The sequence below is a fragment of the Pristis pectinata genome, chromosome 24 (genome assembly GCF_009764475.1).
Source record: "Pristis pectinata isolate sPriPec2 chromosome 24, sPriPec2.1.pri, whole genome shotgun sequence".
Classification (NCBI taxonomy): Eukaryota; Metazoa; Chordata; class Chondrichthyes; order Rhinopristiformes; family Pristidae; genus Pristis; species Pristis pectinata.
The window spans coordinates 15,696,656-15,713,842 of record NC_067428.1 but is presented as its reverse complement, the minus strand read 5'-3'; the positions used below and the strand labels follow the sequence as shown (position 1 = coordinate 15,713,842).

Sequence of the window (17,187 nt, the reverse complement as noted above, 5' to 3'; positions counted from 1 at the left end):
TGTTCTCATTAGCAGATGGTTCAAATGCCACAGGATACAGATTTTAAATGTGTGAAAGGTACAAAGAGGGTGTGAGGAAAATAATCTTATTCAGAGAACTCACTGGTTGCTGGAGTGGGGGTGGGGAAAACGTGGTCAAATTACGGCCTTGGAAGGGGAATAAATACAGAAAATACTAGAAATATTCAGCAGGTTAAGCAGCACGAATGGAAGGAAAAACGTTGACCTGAAACTTTAACTCTCACTACCATATTCTGTTTTTATTTCAGATTAACAGCATCTGCAGTTTTTTGCTTTTTCCTTCAAAAGGGAACTAAGTAGTCACTTAAGAATCAATAGCTTGCAGGCTATTGGAAAAGAGCAGTGGAGTGGAACTAATGGGATTGCTGTGCCAGGTGCTGGCATAGATGTGAGGAGCTTGACAGTGTGATTCTCTGCTGTAACAGTTCCGTGATTCTGTGAATCAGATTTATTATCACTGACTTACATGACATGAAATGTGTTGTTTTGCGGCAGCAGTACAGTGCAAAGACAAAAATTATTACAAATTACAAACATAAATAAATAGTGCAAAAAAAGGGAATAACGAGGTAGTGTTCATGGGTTCATGGACCATTCAGAAATCTGATGGTGGAGGGGAAGAAGCTGTTCCTGAACGGTTGAGTGTGGGTCTTCAGCTTCCTGTACCTCCTCCCCGATGGTAGTAACGAGAAGAGGGCATGTCCCAGATGGTGAGGGTCCTTAGTGATGGATGCTGCCTTCTTGAGGCACTTGAAGATGTGCTCAATGGCAGGCAGGGTTGTGCTCGTGATGTAGCTGGCTGAGTCTACAACCCTCTGCAGCCTTTTGCAATCCTGTGCATCTCCTCAAACTCCTAACAAAGTAGAACTGCTGGTGTGCCTTCTTTGTGATTGCATCAACGTGTTGGGCCCAGGAGATGTTGATGCCCAGGAACAGGAAGCTGCTCCTCCTTTCCACTGCTGACCTCTCAATGAGGACTGGTGTGTGTTCTCCCAACTTCCCCTTCCAGAAGTCCATGATCAATAAATTCCTTGGTCAAGCATAAAATTAAAAAAAGGTATTAATAAACAATTGGACAAAATTGTGGAAAATGGAATTCATTGTAGGAAAATGTGAAGTCTTCATATTTGGAACTGAAAAGATAGAACTTGAGTATTTTCTAAATGGCGAAAAGATGCCAATAGTAAAATTCCAAAGAGGGCTCCAGGTATGCAGATCATTTACAGGTAAAGAAAACAATCAAAACAACTATACCAATGTCACCCTATATAACCAGTGATGAAAGTGATGCAAAGCCCTGGCTGAATCACACATGGATCACATGGTCCAGTTCTGTTCCAGTTCTAGTCCTTCTTACAAAGGAGAGATTGACCTCAGAGTGTTTGCAGGGTACACTTACCAGAACCAGAAGGGTTAAGTTAAAAGATCTCACAAACTGGAGTCTTATTTCTTGGAAGTTAGATTGATAAGGAGTGATGAAAAACACGAGGATGCTGGAAGTCCTGAAGAAGGGTCCTGACCTGAAACGTTGACCGCCTGCTTTTCTCCACGGATGCTGCCTGGCCTGCTGAGTTCCTCCAGCATCATTGTGTTTTTCATCCAGATCCCAGCATTTGCAGTCCTTTGTTTCTCTTGATAAGGAGTGAGTTAATTGAAAATTAACTGGGAAGTTAAGGAGAATTGATAAAGTGGATGGAAAGAAACTATTTCTGTTGGTTAGCAAGTCTGAGATTAAGGGGCCAATGTTAAAAACTGGAGTCTGGGTTTCAGGAATAAATCTCAGAAACACTCCTACACACAGGGGATGATAGGTTTGCAAACAGCAATTGATGTTAGGTCATCTGTTAGTTTTAAATTTGAAATTGATTTTCTTTTAACTGAATGCAGAAAGGGATCTGATAGAATCATGGGTGTGCGGAGTTAGATCACGGGCTCAATGGGCTGACTGTCTTTCTGCTGTTCCTATGGTCCTTTTACCCACTTTCCCTTGGAACACTGGCCTTGTTGCCTCATTGGCAAAAATCTGGAGATTATAACTGGATGTCAAAGAAGTATTGCAGCTAACAATAGGTCTGTGTGTGAGCTGAACACATTCTACTGAGTACCTGCCTCTGTGGTGGGTAAAATAACATTCTATGCATTTCTCTCAGTCTATTCTAACTGAAGCACTTATATAAAAATAATGCTCTTGCTTTAATCTGAATGATATTAAGAGTTTACTTGATGATAGTTAATAATTTCAAATACTGCAGTATTTATACATTAATACAGTTCACTATCCTGTGCCTTAAGACCTTTGCACCAAACCATAACAATACCCCACACATTCATCAACCACACCCCCACTCTACCCCCTCCCCACACACTCATACACACAACACCACCCGCTGGGGTCTTCTTGTGATATCTCCACTGCTGGCCGGCCCAGGGAATCCACCCCCACCCGACTCCCTCCTAAGCCACCAACAAACCACTCCTGCAATGATTGTAGGAGGCATATTATAAAATAATAGTGATCGTGCTCATTGCTACTGGTTATTTGCCTGGAATTTAGCAAATGGCTTTGGCCAGATTATCGATTGTGCAACTTCTTACCAATGCAGTAATTATGAAATCATACAGTTGTTGCAGCACAGAAGGAAACCATTTGGCCAATCTAGTCTGGCTAGATAGGTTCCGTTGGCAGCCCTCTCACTCAGTCCCAAAGTACCTTTACCTTGTCATTGTATATAAGGATCAAACCCCTTGCCATTTGCTTCCCTTATGTAGAATCCCATTGGACCACAGCCCTTCCCATTCCAGACTGTTGGACCTTGACTAATGAAGGTACAATCACCAATGGTAGTACAAGTAGCGCGTGGAATTCTCGGTTTCCAAACAGATGACCTGGTATGGGAAACACACTGGCTCTACAGGTAATGGTGCGGACTCAGTGGCCCAGGTTCAGTTTTGACTTCCATTGCTGCCTGTTTGCATCTTCTGTCTGTGACTGCATGGGTTTCCCCAGGTACTCCAGTTTGCTCCTTCAGCCCAAAGACATGCCAGTTGGTAGGTTAATTGGTTCATGTAAATTACCCCCAGTGTAGGTGGATGGTAGGGGAATTAGTTGATGGGATATGTGAGAGAGAATAGGTTGCATGGAAATGAGTGGGGAATGGGATTGATGTTGATGCTGTAAGAGCTGACCTCAATGGACTTAATAAGCTCATTCTATGTCACAAGGACTTATAGGAATTAGGAGTTATAGCTAGGGTTGTAGAAGTGGCCCAAAACTAGAAGAGCACTAAGTAATCAGTGGATATAGCATGGGATAAGTTTAGAGAATAGAGAATGTTTGTATTGAGCCGCTGGTGTAGCGAAAGTCAGGGCAAGGAGTGCTGGGGTAATGGGTGAACAGGACGTTTTGATTTAGGATGCAGTACTCCCTTGGTACTGGAAGTGTTGAATTGCTCCTAGAGTGGGGCTTGAACTGCCAACAGGTTATTATCATCACACCCTGAAATCTCCTGGATGTTTATTTTTCCCCTTCAGTGTTTCCTGCACAATTCCTGGATTGAGAGACACCAACAGAACACAGACTTGTTCCCAGTCTCAGAACTACTCCAGAGCCAGGGTGTGAGGGTTTTGTGGTCAATCTGTATTTCTTTAGCCAAGTTTTTGTCACAAAGAATAAAGAACAAAGCAAAAAGTTAAACAGTGCAGAAAAATCAAAAGGAAAGTATTACTGTGGATTTTGTTGACTGCATTGATTTCAGGGTGGTGGGTCAAAGTTTGCCAACACTCACCATCCTCATCTTTTGTCTGGCTCAATAGTGGATTAATTGGAGTTGGATTCCTTTCGTCAACCACTCCATTAGAATAAAATTTCCAGCTGGAAGCTGTGCACTTCCATGATGTTTTTCATGATCCAGGACCTCCCAAACTCAACCTGTGAACTACTACTAGTAGTTCATTTGCTGTTGTTACATAGGAAATAGAGCAGTCCGCCGATGCACAACAAGATCATGTAAACAGGAGTGCAAGAATGACCAGATCGTCTGTTTCAGTGATTGTTCGTAGCAGGATAAAAATTGCTCAGAACTGTAAAGATGCTGTGCTTCTTCAATAGCAAGGTTGGCACCATTGGCAGTGCAGTATGCCCTCAGTTCTGGAAATGTGTGCTTGACAGGGGCTTGAACAGCCAACAGGTTATTATCATCCTGCCCTGAAACCTCCTGGATGGTTGTTTCCTGCTCAATGTTTTCTGCAGAATTACCTGATTGAGAGACGTCAACAGAACATAGTCTAGTTCCCAGTTTCAGAACTACTCTTGAGCCAAGACGTGAGGGTTTCCTGGTCAACTCCTATCTCGTTAGAGAGGTTTTTGTTTGAAAACCATTTAGCGCTGATTTTGAATGTACTGGAATGCAGTCAATTGGAAACACATGTTAAAAATAACAGGAGATGGCTGAGGCAGCCAGCTCCATTCCTTATTTAGTCTGACAGCTCCTGAAAGATGCCATGCATTCCAACTCAAATCATGGAGCTGGCATGGCTTCAAAGACTTCTGCAAAATCTGGAACTCTGTATCTTCTTAATATCAGGCCAGCACTTTGTACAGGAAGGATATGTGGAAAAATTAATCTATCAAAAGTATGTGGCAGCCAACATTATCCACCCACAGGTTAAGGAGTTCACATTATGTGATTCCAAAATCAGAGGGCAAGATGTAGCAATCTTGTGTTAACAAACAAATCTCAATTTTAATCCATGAAGGACAGAGGGAGAACTCTCCTGCTCTCCTTCAGGATTGTGCCATGGGATCCTTAGCATCTGTCTGAGGGGTCCAACCGGTCTCAGTTTAAGGTCTGATCTGAAAGATGGTGACTGGATTATGTGCTGCCAACCTTAAGGTTGAGCCAACTGCTGAGCGAAGCCCAAAGTCTTTTCTGTTGGGCAGAGAGTGCACCTGAACATCTGTCAACATCGGTTTAGCAGAGGCATCCCTGGGGAATGGCCAAAGGTCCAATATTTATCCTTCAACTACATCACATAAAAAAGAACCAGCTACATAGGAGCAGGAGGCCATTCAACCCCAAAAGCCCTTCCTGCCATTCAGTGAGCTTGTGGCTGATGTGTGAACTCGTCTCACACACCTGCCTCTGCCCCATATCCCTTGATTTCTTTAGTTGAGTAAAATGCATCAGATTTAAAATTAACAATTAATTTGCCATTCGTGGAAGAGAGTTCTAAATCTCCCTCAACCTTTGATGGTAAAGGCATTTCCAAATTTCACATCTGAAATCTAGGTTCGAATATTCAGACTTTGCCCTCTGTCCAAAACCCCCTATCCAGCAGGAACAGTTCTTGTCTGGTATTTGTATTGGTTTATTATTGTCACTTGTACTGAGGTACAGTGAAAAGCTTGTCTTACAAACCGATCATACAGGTCAATTCATTACACAGTGCAGTTACATTGAGTTAGTACAGAGTGCATTGATGTAGTACAGGTAAAAACGATAACAGTATAGAGTAAAGTGTCACAGCTACAGAGAAAGTGCAGTGCAATAAGGTGCAAAGTCACAACAAGGTAGATCGTGAGGTCATAGTCCATCTCATTGTATAAGGGAACTGTTCAATAGTCTTGTCACAGTGGGGTAGAAGCTGTCCTTAAGTCTGGTGGTATGTGCCCTTAGGCTCCTGTATCTTCTACCCAATGGAAGAGTAGAGAAGAGAGAATGTCCCGGGTGGGTGGGGTCTTTGATTATGCTGGCTGCTACACCAAGACAACAAGAGGTAAAGACAGAGTCCAAGGAGGGGAGGCTGGTGTCCGTGATGAGCTGGGCTGTGTCCACAATTCTCTGCAGCTCCTTGCGGTCTTGGGCAGAGCAGTTGCCGTACCAAGCCGTGATGCATCCAGATAGGATGCTTTCTATGGTGCATCGGTAAAAGTTGGTGAGAGTCAAAGGGGACAAACCAAATTTCTTTAGCCTCCTGAGGAAGTAGAGGTGCTGGAGAGCTTTCTTAGCCGTGGCATCTACGTGATTTTACCAGGAGAGGTTGTTGGTGATGTTCACTCCCAGGAACTTGAAGCTGTCAACCCTCTCGACCTCAGCACCATTGATGTAGACAGGTGCATGTACACCACCCCCTTTCCTGAAGTCAATGACCAGCTCTTTAGTTTTGTTGACATTGAGGGAAAGGTTGTTGTCATGACACCATTCCACTAAGCTCTCTATCTCCTTCCTGTACTCCGACTCATCGCTGTTTGAGATACGGCCTACAACGGTGGTATCATCTGCAAACCTGTAGATGGGGTTAGAGCAGAATCTGGCCACACAGTCATGAGTGTATAGGGAGTAGAGTAGAGGGCTGAGGATGCAGCCTTGTGGGGCACCAGTGTTGAGAATAATCGTGCCGGAGGTATTGCTGCCTATCCTCACAGATTGTGGTCTGTTTGTTAGAAAGTCAAGGATCTAGTTACAGAGGGAGGTGTTGAGTCCTAGGTCTCAGAGTCTGGTGACAAGCTTGCTTGGAATTATTGTATTGAAGGCAGAGCTGTAGTCAATAAACAATAGTCTAACGTATGTATCTTTACTGTCCAGATGCTCCAGAGCTGAGTGTAGGGCCAGGGGATGGTGTCCGCTGTAGACCTGTTTCGCCGATAGGCAAATTGTGATGGGTCCAGGTTGTCTGGTAGGCTGGAGCTGATGCATGCCATGACCAACCTCTCAAAGCACTTCATGATGGTGGATGTCAGAGCCACTGGTCGGTAGTCATTGAGGCATGTTACCTTGCTTTTCTTTGGTACCGGCATGATAGCAGTCTTCTTAAAACAGGAGGGAACCTGAGATTGAAGCAGGGATAAGTTGAATATGTCTGCAAATACTTCTGCCAGCTAATCAGCACAAGATCTGAGCACGCAGCCTGGGACACCATCTGGGCCAGGTGCTTTCCTCGTGTTCACTCTCCAGAAGACTGATCTTACGTCCTTCACTGTGACCACAGGTTCAGCTGCATTGGTGGCTGTCAGGGTGGATGGTGACAATCCACTTCCCTTTTGTTCAAAACACGCATAGAATGCATGGTTCATCAGGAAGGGATGCGCTGTTGTTAGCTATACAGCCCGACTTCATCTTGTAGCCTGTTACGGCATGTAAGCCCTGCCATAACTGGCGGCTGGTCAGGGACTCTATTTTGAGTTGGTATTGCCTCTTGGCATCCCTGATAGCTTTCCGAAGGTCATACTTCAATTTCTTGTACAGATCAGGATCACCAGATTTGTGTGCAGCAGTCCTCTCCTTTAGTAGGGAGTGGATCCCCCGGTTCATCCATGGTTTCCTGTTTGGGAACACCCGTATTGTCCTCTTTGGTACACAGTCCTCCACACACTTGCTGATAAAGTCTGTGATGGTGGTGACATACTCATCAAGGCTGGCAGCTGAGTCTTTGAACATGGACCAGTCCACTGTTTCAAAGCAGTCACGTAGGAGCTCATCTGCTTCCTCAGACCAGCACTGCACGACTCTCTGTACTGGATCCTCCCGTTTCAGTTTCTGTTTATATGCAGGGAGAAGGAGCACAGCCTGGTGGTCTGATTTCCCAAAGTGAGGAAGAGGGGTGGCTCGGAAGGCATCTTTGACGGTTGACCCTTTCAGTTGCTCCTAGTATCTTGAAATCAGAGATCAAATTACCTCTTAACTCCTAACTATGGCCATAGTTTGTGTAATCTTGTGATTTAACCCTTGGAGGCTTCATTCTGGTTGTATCTCCTTGAAGGCTAATAGATCCTTCCTCAGGGGTCCAGGGCTGCTCTCCCAGTGTTCTAAGTGTGGTCTCACCAGTATCACTGCAGCATGGTTTATACCCCTTGTACTCCAGCCTTCGAGATAAAAGGCCCAGCACTGCATTTGTCTTTGTGATTGTTTTCTGCACCCATGAACCATTTTAATGATCTGAGCACATACCTGGTTATTGCTTGACCTTCACCACACTCACTTTTGTGCGATCTTGCTGTGCACATATTGGCTCCCATCGCAACTGTGACTGGACTGCGGGGGGGTGGGGGGGGGTGGTTTCCGTGAATTATGTTGAGATCACCTGAGGCCCAATAAATAAAAACCTCCAGTGAAACAGAGTAAATGATTGCAACAGGACCCAAACCTAATAGTTTTACCACTGCGAGTTTGGTGAACTGAGTTACAAGAATTTCTGATTCTCAGAGAACTAGTTTGATCAAATTGTCTGGGGTTATCACCTGGGATTGCTCAACTGTGTTGGCTTTGGCTGCTCAGCAACCCGTGAACAGATAGAGGCAGAGTGATGAGGAAGAGGAGGTTGCAGGATTAGCTTTCCATTCCACAGGATCAACTTACAATAATTACCAACAGTCTGGAACCTGAGAGCATCCTTGCTGCCTTTCTTGCCTGCAGCAGAAAGGGTTGTTTTCCATACTACTTTCAACAGAGGGCTGTCAGGGGGTGTGATGGTGCTGACTGTGTTTGTGCCTGGGTGTCCCTGGAGAGGGAGCGCATGATAACTGCTGGCTATCTGGAGGCCGATGTGACCAGTGAGGGCTGCAGGGGCTAGAATGCATCTTGGACAAGGGGGACAACATTTTAAGCTTTGTTTATGTCTTAATAAATATATTTTAAAATAAAATAACAAACAGAAAAAGATCCAACCCAGAGGGATACAGGAGCAGGGCCATCAGAGGTTAGATACAGAGTAAATCCTTCTGCACTGTTCTGTCAATCAGGGATGGGAGGGGCTGGATACAGAAAATGGTAGATAAAACCTCCCTTTCTGACAGACCTTTCATTCCCCTGCCCCTGAATCTCCTCATGTGGCTCAGTGTCTGAGTATTAAACAAAAGGGTTAGATATAAAGCTCTGAGGGTCATCCCATGAAACACTCCCAGGACAGGGAGAGCATAAGTCCTGTCAGAGACTCCTAGGACTAGTAGAGCACAGGTTAGATGCAGAGTAAAGCTCCATCTACACTGTCCCATTGGTCACTCCCAGGTAAGTAACAGCATGGGTTAGATGCAGAGTAAGGCTTTCTCTTCACTGTCCCGTCAAACATTTACAGAAGAGGGACAGCACAGATTGGTCTTTCGTGCCTTCTGATTGGTCTCCAGCTTTCAGAGAGATACAGGTTATGGTTTTCCTTCCCATAATCAGAAATGGCTAGATTCTCTTTCACGCCCTCAGTGAAAGCCCTGTAATAGGGTGGAGAGTAGAATGATGCTTAAGTGCTGACCTGGGCTTAGTTTCTAGTATTCGTGCCTCTGAATCAGAAGTTTCTGGTGTCAAGTCCCACTTCAGAACACAAATGGTATGTTGGTCTTTATTTGAGGACAGGTGGAAAAGTGTTCCACTTTAGTTATAAAGGGTTCTGGTGTGACTGCTCCTGGAAAGTACAGATTTGGTCTCCCTATTAAGAGAAGAATAGAGGGAGTGAAACACAAATTCACCAGACTGATTTCTGGGATGAGGATATTGTCCTATGTGGAGAAATTAAGCAGACTGGGTCTATATCTCTTAAGTTTGGAAGAATGGGAGGTGATTGCATCGAAAACAAAATTCTTCTCCGGCTTAACAGGTAGATGCAGGGTCGATGCTTCCCCTGGTTAGGGTATCTAGAACCAGGAGTCACAGTCTCAAAATAAAATATGGACTGTACAGGTCAGAAGTGTGAAGACATTTCTTCAACCAGAGGGCTGTAAGTCTTTGGGATTCTCAACCCAAGAGGCACATGGAGGCTCGGTCACAGAGGATACTTAAGGAAGAGAATGATGGATTTTTCAGATATTAGGGGAATCTTGGGACGTGTGGTTAGTGCAAGAAAATGGTGGTGAGGTAAAAGGTCAGTTGTGAACTTGTTGACTAGTGGAGCAGGCACAAGGTGTTGCGTAATCCCGCTTCTGTTTCTTCTGATCTTTTGTCCAGAGATATGAGCATAAAGGTGTAGTTGACCCTCTAGTAAAAGAGTGTACACTGATGAAGGTGATGTTCATTAGATGAACCATGAAATGCTGGCTGTTCATTCTCTCAGGAAATTCCATGAGAATAGGGGAGTTCTCTGGCCAGCATTAATCCCTCACTCACAAGTAACATCTGGTTTCTATTGCGTTGCTGTTTTTGGGAGCTTGCCGTGCACAAATTTGCTGCTGTGTTTCTTACGTTACAACAGTAACTGTGCTCTCCAAGTTCTTCTTTGGCATCCTGAAAGGAATGTTAAAACACTATATCAATGCAATTATTTCTTTCCTGCTTCCAAAACTACTTCCTTGGAGCTGGATTCATGACTGTGAGAGAGATTTCGTCATGGAGGATCGATGTTTCAACATTCAGAGTCACTCATTAGGCTTCATCTGGAGAATTGTGTTCACTTCTGTCCTTGTAGAAACTGGAGGAGCTAGAGTTGTTCTCCTTGGAGCAGAGAAAGTTAAAAGGAAGTTTAATGTTGTTCAATATTTTGAGGGATTTTCATGGAATAAAGATGAACTGTTTCCTGTGGCAGGACGGTTGAGAGCCAGTAGACTTGGATTCAATAAAATTGTTAAAAGATACAGAGAGGAGAGGAGGGAGATATTTTCTCACACAGTGATTTGTTGTAACCAGGAATGCAATGCCAGGGGTTTGTTGGAAAAAGGTTCCACAGGAACATTCAAAGAGGAACAGGATGCAAACATGGAGGAGAAAGTGACAATATTAACAAAAGGAATGAGAAGGGAAACATCATTAGCTGGGAGAGTGTACGTGGAGATCAGCGGCATTAAAGGGAGTGTGGAGGGACAGTGATGACTGACAAAGGAGTGTGGGGGGGGAGTGATGATATTGATATGGAGTATGGAGGAAGAGTGACAGCGCTGAGGGGAATATGGAGGGAGCACACTTGCTGAATTGTGGGTGGAGAAACATACAAGTCTCGGAACGTTGGTGAAAAGTGCGGTTCAAGTTACATGTTTAGCTTGGTGTGGCCTCCACGATCACAGCTAGTCTTACATTAACCGTGTTACTTTATCCAGCCACTAGCGTTTGCTTGCTTTCTGCGTGACATAGCTGACAGGCTGACAAGGAAATCCAAAGCTTAACTCAAGCCCATTATTTACAGAAATTAAATATTACCAATTATCCGAGAGATTATTTGCACTTCCCAGCTCTCAGATTACTAACCAATCCACTTTACTTGTTTGAGTTAGGGCACTCCCTTCCACATAAACCACATCATCTCATACAATCTCTTGTCTGCTCTTTGCCCGTGTTTTGCAGTTTAACAACATGTAGTTACAAGCCCTGTAACGTCATTCTGTTCCTCATGCTAACACCATTGACATCTCCAGTGTTGTTCCTGTTTGTCTGCATTTTTAAGTTCAGTATTAGTGCAGAGAAAAATATTTTAACTTCCTTGATCTTTGTAACAATAGTCCTACTACCCTCTGAGGTCTCTGGCTCCTCCAGTTCTAGCCTCTTGTACATTCCTGATTTCCATCATGACACCATAGCCGGCTCTGCCTCTACTGCCTGGTATTCTCTCCCTAACCCTCTTCCCCTCAATCTCTTTCTTCCCTAGTAAAATGCCCTTTGAAACCTAGCTCTTTGGCAAAGCTTTTGATTGCTTGTCCTAATGTTGCTTCATGTGGTTCAGTGTCATATTTTCTGTCATAACCTTCTGTGAAATAACTTGGGTCATTTTATTATGAAAAGGATGCTATATAAATGTAGGCTGTCATTTAAATGTTATGATGGTTATTCTACATCAACCTAGATCAGCATTTTTGGAGGTGTTTTGATGACCATACTGCACTGTTTCTCCTATTTTCCACCTGCTGTTTATTTCAGGCTGGAGGCTCATCAGATATTGGAAAACTATATGCCAAGGGTGCCAAGGGTTGTGGAGCCAATGGTGGGCAGATGGAGTTAAGACCCAGATCAGCTATGATCTGAATGAATGTCAGAATTAACTTAAGGGGCTGAATGCCTCTTCTTGCCCCATGAGCTAATTTGTATTCTTTAGACAGTCTCTCGCAGTTGCGGATGACTGGCTGGGAGACATTGCCTATGAAAAATAGTTATCTGGGTTGTCTGGGTTTTGACATGGCTGGTGAGGCCAATGTGGGAACTGCAGACTCTGCCACAGGTGAGGCCGGAGTTGCACTGGACAGGTGGGAAGCTTGGGAGATGGTGCACTCCTTCTATTCACAATTCTTCTGTGTGCTCCCAGCGAATGGACTCAGCATTCTCAGTGCCACCCCAATGCTCATTCTCCATCTCGAGGAGTCATCCTCCTTCAAGTAAGCAGATGATTGGGCAGCCTGGACTTTGGATCTGGTTGTACCCATTTTATGGCCCTTAACGTGTATCAACATTCCTCAGCCCAGAAATGGTGGAATGAAAGTTGGGTTGGGCCACCAATCACAGTCTTCCAAACCGAGCATGAGCTTCCCCTCAGCTGTGCAAGTGATTTATCTACCCTCACAGAAACTAGACAATGAGGAGCAGCACTACTCATTGTCCTGATGTAGGGTCTCAACCTGAAACACCAACAATTCCTTTCCCCTGCACAGATGCTGCTCGACGCGCTGAGTTCTTCCAGCAGTTTGGTTGTTGCTCCAGATTCCAATATCTGCAGTCTCTTCTGTCTCCTATTTGTTACCCTTTGGGGCACTTGGCCTGGAAACACAGAAACCAGAGCTTACTCACTTTGGGACAGATATTCACAGGCCACAGGACAGGTAAATGTAGGCTCAAGTCCCTGCTGCAGCTGCTTCCAGCATCCTTTCAGGCAGTGCGTTCCAGATCACAACAACCCACTGCGTCATACATTTCTCTTCATCTCCTCTCTGGTTCTTTTGCCGATCAATCCGTGTCCTCCGGTCACCCGCCCTCCTGCCACTGTAAACAATCTCTCCTTGGTTATCTTGCTGAAACCCTGAATAATTTTGAACATTTAAATCTCCTAGTTTTATTTTATGATTCATGTTTATTGTTGTTAATACCAGGTTTTATTCCATGTGATTTAATTAATGGAATTTAAATTGTCCAGCTGGTGGCATTTGAACTCACTACTCCAAAATAACCGTCTTGTTATTGCGCCTCATAATAAGATCACCCATTAATCTCTCTAAGCTTTGTGCAGTGGCAGTATCATAGCCGAGGTTTACCTGAGGCGCGGTTATTGCTTATTGAAAACTTTTCCCAATGCCCCGCTATGACGACTTGAATATAGTAGACATTGGCAATTTTTGACAGTCTCTGTGGAGACTTAGAAAAAAAAGAATCTCTCTAAAAGGAATACAAATTTAGTCAATGCAACTTCTCCTTTTAATTCATTCTTTAAACTTCTGGTGAATCTTTGCTGTGTCCACTCTGGGCCAATATATCCTACCCAGGTGTGGTGTCCAAGCAGAATGCAGCTTCTAGAAGAGGACTGTGTAACTAAAGTATCACCTTCTCTGCTCCATATCAGGATTTTTTTAGAAACACTGGCTGGACCTCGCCTGGATGGTTGGGTACATATCTGGGCATTTTACCTGAAAACTTGCAGAAATGAGAGGAAATTACCAGGAATTGACAGTGGTAAAGAATTTAGATTGTAAACAGAGGTTGAATATGTTAGGACTGTCTCCCATGGAATTTAGGAGGTTAAGAAGGGCCCCTATAGAAAATTTCAATCTGATGAGAGCTTTTCAATAGAGATCGAAGTAAGATTATTCCCTCAGGCATGTGGGTCAATAACTAGAGGTCACAGATTCAAAATCTGTGGCAAAAGAACAAGATGGAAGCTGAAGGGGAATGTTTTTTCATTGGAGTGGTTGCAATCTGAAACACTGTCACTGAAAATGTGGAGGAACAAACAGATCCCATAAACATTTTTAAATGGGAGTTGGACAAGTTAAAACAAAAAGTGCTTCCATGATGCCTTTCACAGCCTCAGGATGTACCAAAGCACCACACAGCAGTAGGGTACTTTTGAAGTCGTCATGCAGGGAATTGCAAGAATCACGATGTGCACAACAAGATACCACTAATAGTCATCTATTTTACTGATGTTTATTGAGACACCAGGAAGAAGTCCTCGACTCTTTCATTGTCCCATGGTATCTTCTATATCTTTCTGAAAAACATTTTAAGTGAAGGCAGTGCCACAGTTGGTTGCAGGGATGAAAACATTGATCTATAAGAAGGAGTTGGGCACTTGGGCCTATAGTGTAGGATAATCAGAGGTGATTGTATTGGGAGATAGAAGATCCTGAGGGGTATTGACAGAGTGGATGCCGAGAGGATGCTTTCCCTTAAACAGGGAATTAGAACTAGGGGTCATAATTTCAGGATAAGATAAGATAAGATTTCATTATTAGTCACATGTACATCGAAACACTCAGTGAAATGCATCTTTGCATAGAATATTCTGGGGGCAGCCCGCAAATGTCGCCATGCTTCCGGCGCCAACGTAGCAAGCCCACAACTTCCTAACCCGTACGTCTTCAGAATGTGGGACGAAACCGGAGCACTCGGAGGAAACCCACACAGTCATGGGGAGAACCCAGGTCGCTGGCGCTGTGAAAGCTTTACGCTAAACACTACACTCCCATGCCTGCCCCACCGAGTACTATCTTAACACTAAGGTGAGAATGAATTGGGAATTTTTGGAGTCTATGCAAGGGAGTGATAGATTTTTGGAGTAAAGGAAAACATAAGAAATGGGAAGAGTAGGAGCTCAATTGGCCTCTTGAGTCTGCTCTGGCGTTCAACAAGCCGGCTGATCTTCCGCATCTATACCATTTTCCTGATATCCTTTCATTCCTCAAATATCCAAAGGTCTATTGCTCTCTGTTTTGAATGCGATCAATAACTAAGTCTCCACAGCTCTCCAGGTAGTGAAATTCTGTCCCAAATGGCCTTCCCCTTGTTCTGGAACATTGACTCCTCATTCTAGACTTCCTAACTAGAGGAGACATCCTCCCTCCAAGTGCTTTGAATGTTTTAATAAGATCTCATTCTTCTAAACCCAAGAGAATACGGGACTGGTCTACTCAATCTGTCCTCATATACCAGACCTACATTCTAGTAGCCACTCTGGTGAATCCTTGCTGTACTCCCTCTACAGCAAGTTTAATCATTTTTGTTTGGTTAGGAGACCCAAATTATATACATACTCCTGGTGTGATCTCACAAAGGCCCTATGTAATTATAGTGAGACATCTTCCCTCTTGTACTCTGGACCTCTCATAATAAAGGGCAACATGCCATTTGTCTTCTCAAATGCTTGCTGCATCTGCAAATTAGCTTTCAGTGTCTGTGTACAAAAGGACACCCAGGGCCCTTGGAGCATATTTCCCAACTTCTATATAAACAAACACCTCAGCATTTCTGTTCTTATTTCAGACTGCATAACCTCACATTTTCTACATTGCACTCCTACCTGCCATACTGTGGCCCACTCACTTACTTGTCTATATCCCCTTGAAGCTGCTGTGTCCTCATCACTGCTCACATTCCCACTTAGTTCCATTTTATCAGCAAACTTAAAAATGTTACTTTAGTCCTCTCGGCCAAATTGTTGATATAGATTCTGAATAGTTGGCATGCAAGCACTGATCCCTGCGGCACCCCACTAGCCAGAGTCCGCCAATCTGAGAAGGGTTTATTTGTTTCTAGTCTTCATTTTCTATCTGTTCATCAACTCTCAATCCATGCTAGTATCTGACCCTTCAATTCCATTTGCTTTAACAACGTAATCACAACAGCATTTGTCATGGGGGACTTTAACTTACACATAGATTGGGTGAATCAAGTTGGTCGAGGCAGTCTTAAGGAGGACTTCACAGAATGCATCCGTGACAGCTTTCTTGAACAACATGTTAGTGAACCTACAAGGGAAAATGCTATCTTAGATCTGGTCCTGTGCAATGGTAAAATTAACCTTGTAGTTAGGGATCCTCTTGGAAAGGGTGATCATAGTATGATTGAATTTCTCATACAAATGGAGGGTGCAATAGTCTGATCTGAAACCAGTGTATTATGCCTAAACAAGGGAGACTACAATGGGATGAGGGAGGAGTTGGCTAGCGTAGACTGGAAACACAGGCTATATGGTGGGACAGTTGAGGAACAGTGGAAAACTTTCGAAGAGATTTTTCATGGTGCTCAACAAAAGTATATTCCAGTTAAAAGCAAGGACAGTAAGGGTGGGGAGAGCCAGCCTTGGATAACCAAGGAAATAAAAGAAGACATCAAGCTAAAAGCTCATGCATACAAAGTCGCCAAGAGTAGTGGGAAACTGGAAGATTGGGAAAACTTTAAAAAGCAAGGAAGAACCACTAAGCAAGCAATAAGGAAAGGGAAGATAGATTATGAAAGTAAACTAGCACAAAATATAAAACAGATAGTAAAAGATTTATAACTATATAAAGCGGAAAAGGGTGGCTAAAGTGAATGTAGGTCCCTTGGAAGATGAGAAGGGGGAATTAATATTGGGTAATGTGGAAATGACCGAGGCCTTGAACGACCTCTTCGCGGTGGAGGACACGTCTAACATGCCAAAGAGAGATGTTATGGATGCGATGGGAGGTGAGGATCTCTATGCAATCACTGTCACTAAAGAGGCAGTGATGAGCAAACTAGTGGGTCTAAAGGTAGACAAGTCCCCTGGTCCTGATGGGATGCATCCCAGGGTACTGAAAGAAATGGAGAAAGTTATAGTAGAGGCACTTGTGATAATTTACCAAAGTTCTCTGGACTCTGGGCAGGTCCCAGTGGATTGGAAGACAGCGAATGTCATGCCACTGTTTAAAAAAGGAGGTAGGCAACGAGCAGGTAACTATAGGCCAGTTAGCTTAACATCTGTAGTCGGGAAAATGCTTGAAGCTATCATTAAGGAAGAAATAGCAAGACATCTAGATAGAAGTGGTTCCATCAGGCAGACACAGCATGGATTCAGGAAGGGCAGATCCTGTTTAACAAAGTTACTGGAGTTCTTTGAGGATGTAATGAGTGCAGTGGATAGAGGGGAACAGGTGGTTGTTGTATACTGGGATTTCCGGAAGGCGTTCAATAAGGTGCCGCTTAAAAGATTTATCCATAAGGTAAGGATGCATGGAGTTGGGGGTAATGTATTAGCATGGATAGAGGATTGGTTAACCAATAGAAGGCTGAGGGTTGTGATAAATGGGTGTTTCTC

The 17,187-nt window shown here is 43.9% G+C and overlaps 1 protein-coding gene and 1 non-coding gene across 4 annotated transcripts in view; both read left to right on the top strand.

The window, feature by feature from the left end:
- The window catches only part of LOC127582419 (cAMP-specific 3',5'-cyclic phosphodiesterase 4C-like), a 199,690-nt gene that overhangs the window by 103,452 nt on the left and 79,051 nt on the right, over nt 1-17,187 (top strand). The window lies entirely within an intron of this gene.
- On the top strand, nt 13,132-13,268 carry LOC127582779 (U4 spliceosomal RNA). The gene has a single exon (XR_007958169.1). It is a non-coding gene; the product is annotated as a U4 spliceosomal RNA (small nuclear RNA).